Source organism: Phascolarctos cinereus, unplaced genomic scaffold, assembly GCF_003287225.1.
Source record: "Phascolarctos cinereus isolate Bilbo 61053 unplaced genomic scaffold, phaCin_HiC Scaffold_2;HRSCAF=192, whole genome shotgun sequence".
Taxonomy (NCBI): domain Eukaryota; kingdom Metazoa; phylum Chordata; class Mammalia; order Diprotodontia; family Phascolarctidae; genus Phascolarctos; species Phascolarctos cinereus.
This window is the reverse complement of record NW_027555625.1, coordinates 258,841,839-258,847,586: the sequence shown is the minus strand read 5'-3', so window position 1 is coordinate 258,847,586 and position 5,748 is coordinate 258,841,839.

Sequence of the window (5,748 nt, the reverse complement as noted above, 5' to 3'; positions counted from 1 at the left end):
ACGGAGGTGAGGATTTCACCAAGTGGAGCACACTCATAAGGGCTTTCACTGGCCACTCCCATGACATTAAATTGGTGGATGAGGTAAAAATAATTAGTATCGTGATTTAATAAGCACAGCCCGCAACATTCTTCTTCATTTTAGATCTATGTATTTTTGTGAGATATCTTTTTCAGCTATGTGAGATATTAAAACAAAAATGAAAGTAAGTTTAGAGACAATGTGGGAGTCAGAAAGATCTGGTTTCAGGTCCTACCTTTGACACATACTCTGTGATCAATGAACAAATCACCTTATTTTCAGTACCCTAAACAATTATTCAAGAGTAGAAGTTGCAGAGAAAGTGTCAACATGCACTGGTAGAGAGTTTCCTTCTCTGGGAATTCCCTATACCATTAGAGAAATAACAGATCTAGTATCTTCTCAAAGTGAAATAAAGACCAAACAGAACCACAAAGTGTTAAACCAAGATTTTCAAAAATAATGAAACAGATTTGATGACATTGGACAAAAAAAAAATCCCTCTGATTTCCTACCACTCCTTTGGTACCTAGTGCAGATACTGTCTGTTTTTCTTTTCTTTTTTAGGCATTTAGGGTTAAGTGACTTGCCCAGGGTCACACAGCTAGTGTCAGGTGTTTGGTCTGAGGCTGGATTTGAACTCAGGTCTTCCTGACTTCAGGGCTGGTGCTCTATCCACTTCGCCACCTACCTGCCCCTCAGATACTATCTTGTAAGAGTAGTCTCACGTGGAAATAAAACTAGCAAGATCTCTTTACGCTGTCTGGCATTTAGTGGGTGCTTAATAATGCTTATTGATTGATTCACCAGGGTTTGTGTGGGGTCTGTGCTGCTGCTATCCCAGGGGTCTTTCCAGGAAATTCTTCAGGGGCATGGAGCAGACTCTTTGGTGGACAGGCAGAACTAAATCCCAGCATGGCCATGGTAACAGAGAGGACTATTCTCTCCATCACTGCCTCCCCTCTCCTACAACTGAATTTGCCCCAGACATAAGAATTCTACCTGAGTCTCCAGTAATGTGTGAAGGCTTTACTTCCCCTTAAAAACTCAGAGATTGTCTAGCAAATAAGTGTTAATGAAAATTAATGCTTGAGATACATCAGAGATAAAACTGAGAATGCTGTTTTATACACTTTCTGCTTAGTTACTAAATGAAAAAATGAATGAATGTTAAATAGGTACCTCCAATGGAGTTCTAGTAAGGACCACCACCACCTTTCTTATTCTTTTCTGATCTTTTTCCTCTGTGTATTCCCCAATTTTGTTGCTATCATTACTACATGAATATGTGAATCTTTTTTTCTCAGCTTGGAGAACTCATAGTTTTAGAGCTAGAAAGGGCTTAAAAGACATCTTGTCCAACCTTTTTATTTTACAGATGAAGAAACAAACTTAGAGAGAGCAAGTGACTTACCCTGGGTCCCATGGGTAGCATCTACCAAAGTTTATGACTCAAATTAGCCCTGTCCAATCACCCCTTCAGCCTCAATGGCAGTCTGGGCTCCTGGGCACTCAGTCACCATCCACATTACTTAATTCAGAAAAGCTGAGTCTGCTAGTATCAACCTCCAGGACAAGCTATTATTTCCAAGGCCACCCAGCTTATGCAACTAAGAAAAAAATGGATATCACGTCCTCTATTATTTCCTTTCCTCATTCACAATTTCAGTTTTGTGACAACAACAATAATAATAATAGCTAATATTTAGAGTGTAATTGGATTTCAGACTTGTGACAACCCAACATGGTAAGAGGCAGTGTGGGGCAATGAAAAGGATGTTAGATTTGGAATCAGATCAACTAGATTAAAAAATCTGAGTGACCTTGAGTAATTCACTTAATTTCACTGGGCTTCAGTTTCTTCATCTGTAAAATGAGGGGAATCGGATAGCTGCTAGATGACTTCTAAAGGCCCTTACTCAGGTGTCATGATGATGCCGCTTGCCTCAATTTCCCCAACTGTAAAATGGTAATAATAATAATAATAGCACCTATCTCCCAGGGTCATTGTGAGTTTCAAATGAGATATTTATAAAGCACTTAGCACAGTGTCTGGACATTGTAGGCACTATATAAATGCTATTATTATCATAGCTCTAAATCTATGATCTTAAGTATTATAAATATAATCATCTCCATTTTACAGTTAAGGAAACTGAGTCTCAGAGAGGCTAAGTGATTTGCCTCTGGTCACTGAGCTAGTATGGATCAAGATCAGGATTTAAACCTAGGTCTCAGTTCACAATAGATTCAGGGCTCTTCCTACCACCCCATGCTATTTCTCAGTTGTCTGCTAGCATTTATAGCAGTGCCTACATTTTCACAAGTCATTCTCAGTCTTATCTCTAATGTATCTCGAGCATTCATTTTCATTAGCATTCTTATTTGTTATACAGTCTCTTTCTTGGGGGCCCAGCCTTGTTTTTTTAGGGCCTGAGTTTTTGGGTTTATCAGTATGGTTGCACGTATCCTGTGGGGCTCTGATTTTGCTTCAAAGATTGCTTCCCCACTCATTCCTGCCCCAACTGTATCTTTTCCCTAACCTGTCTATTCAGTCCAGTCCCTAGGGTTTTGTGTACCAACTCAGCATGAATTACCTGAATTTACCTTCTCTAGCAAGGAATCATGAGTTCTACATCTTCCAACTCTCTTGGTTTAAGGAAAAAAAAGCACCTGGATCAGTGGGCACAGATTAATTACCCTTAACAACTGGGCCACATTATGGTTAGGGGCTCTGCCTTCTGAAGCACTACAGGCCATTGACCTTTGAGACAGAACAGCTGGCAGCTCACTCTCTGGGTTGAGTCAGGACAAAAGGGGTAGTTGGCTTACTGAGTCAGGTTGAGAAATCTGGTACCTTGGTCTAGTGGTCCAAATAAATGTTTAGTGGAGAGAAGGGACATAGGGATACCTATAGCTCCATAAAGGAATCTTTCCCTTTACCTACAACACAGCCTGGGTTCAGGGATTCTCAACCTGGGGTTTGTGGGCAGATTTCAGGAGTTCTGAGAACTTAGATGGCAAAAAAAAAAAATCCCCACTAACCTCTAACTGAAATTTAACATTTCTTTCATTTATGAATGGAGGCAACAAATCATTATTCTGGAAAGGGGTCCATAGGTTTCACCAGACTATCAAAACGGTCCATGGCATAAAGAAGGTTAAGAACCACTGACAGGTGTTGTTTTGATCCTGGCTCAGACTTAAAGAAGAAGGCTAGTATAGGATGCAAGACTTGGCCAAGTGCTTCTTATTTGGGGTTTTGGTGAAGAAATCTAACCTTGCTCAGGATGTTGTATATAAAACCTACATAGGGACTTTACTAGGAGGCTAGGCCATTACTATTTCATCTCCTTGTCCCAAGGATAAACAGAGCTGATATTTTATTGGTCTCCCAACCTCAATATTATAGATTTAGAGCTGGAAGGGACACTAGAGGTCATCTACATACTCTCTTGTACTGTTTCTTGTTGTCTCAATGTAAGGCAGTCTTTTCCAATCAGCATATAATCTCTTTAGAGGAAAGAGCGTAATATACTATATCCCTTCCCCATGAAGGTGTTCAGTGAATACCTATGATTCATTGAAGAGTAATACTAGATTAAAATAGGCAGGCTTTGATTAGTGTTATTTAATAGATTTTTTAAAAATATCTACAGGATCTGAATATAGAAAGAAAAAGTAGGAAGGAAGGAAGGAAGGAAGCTCACTGTGATCAGGTCACCCCGAGATGAATCTAGGCTTCATGTGAACTCAGAACAAGAACATTTTGTGAGAAGAGACCAGTGTCCCCACCCTGGCCCTCTAGTAACAAGGGAAAGACACTGTGGTATAGTGGAAATCACTGAATTTAGAGTGAGCTTTTGTTGTTGTTCAGTTGTGTCTGACTTCACGATCCCATTTAGGGTTTTCTTGGCAAAGATAATGGAGTGATTTGCCTTTTTCCTCCTCCAGCTCATTTTACAGATGAGGAAGCTGAGGCAAATAAGATTAAGATCACACAGCTATTAAATGTCTGAGGGCAGATTTGAACTCAGGTCTTCTTGATTCCAACCAGGGCCTGCTCTATCCACTTCACTGCCTTAGCTGCCCTAGAGTGAGCTAGCTTGGTTTAAATCCTTGCCCTGCTATTTACTTACTGTACGATGTCCAGCTCCAGTTTCTTCAACTGTACAGTAAGAGCTAGATGGGCTAGATGAATTCTGAGGTCCCTTCCAGATCGAAATTTGTGATTAGGTAAAGTCTTTTCCAATCAATCAACAAGCATCTATTAAGTGTCTCCAATGTGTCAGGCATTTCACCAGACACTGGGGATATGAAGGTCAAATAAAGTTGAAGCTTAGTACTTTGGCCATGGAATGAGAAGACGAGACTCACTGGAAAAGACCCTGATGTTTGGAAAGATTGAAGCAAAAGGAAAAGGGGACAGCAGAGGATGAGATGGATAGATAGTGTCATGGAAACAATGAACATGAACTTGACAGACTTCAAAATACAGTGGAAGCTAGAAGGGCCTGGTGTGCTATGGTACATGGTGTCATCAAGAATCAGATATGACTGAATAACAACAAATTCAGAACATAGCTGAGAACCAGGACCAAGGCACAAAAAGATTTCTGAGCAATCAAGGATAGATAACAAAGATAAACTGGATAGCCAGTTTACTCAATCAATCAACAAGTATTTATTAGTAACTAAATAATCTCTAGCCTCAAGCTTGAATTCTATTAGGGGAAGATAGATGCATATAAAAATATATAGACTAAATATAAAGAAAATACAAATGAATGCAAAATAGTAAATGAAATACAAGGAAGTTTGAGAGTCAAGTCAGGTTACTAGCAATTGAGGGAGGGAAGGGAATATTATACCATCTATAAAAAAGTGATTTCAGTGGCAAACCATTCACCCACTAATATTTCCCAACTCCTCACCCCAAGGACCGACTGCAGTGGGTTAAGAGGGTTAACCCATCCAAGGGTCAATTACTGACTTTAAATCAGCTTCTCCCAGGGTCCTATCCTAGTACAAGTCGCTGGCAGACCCACAGAAAAGATTCCTCAGGGCAAAGTGAAGCAATGAATAAAGCAGCAACAGCAGCAGTAGATATAAACAGATGAGATTCAAATCTCACACAACAAACTCTAGACCCACCCCACCCCTACCCCCCATTCGACCACTCTCCTAAATGTTGGATAAGCCAGGTGAAGAAGACCGTTTTCGGTGTTTCTTTTAACTTCCTTCGAGTTTCTTTAGGTAACTGAGTCCATTTACTATGTTTTCTTTCCTAACCACCCCCCTACCCCTACACACACCCGCTCCAGGGCCAGCAACAAAAGAATAGTGTTTCTCATGTGTTTATTTTTGTCCCGGTGGGGCTGCGGGGGGATTAGCAATTGTACCTCTTAGGGGTTGGATGCAAGAGTAAATAGAGTGACGAAAGAAGAGAGGGCTGAGAAAATGCATGTCTAAGCGCTTACCAAGAAGCGAGGGGCGAAGGAGAGCGGGCACTGGGTATTTGGAGAGTGGGTGGAAGAAGCCAGTGGGACGGGGTGGAGGGTGGGTGGGAGAAGACTGAGACTCAGGCAGAGAAAGGGAATACAAAGAGTGACCCGCACGGAACAAATGAGTAAAGAAGGCCAGCAAAAGGCTGCAGAGGACCTAAGAGGCCGGGGGAGTGGGGGCGGGTAGGGAGTCGGAGGGGCGGGCTGGTGCCTGGGGGTGGGG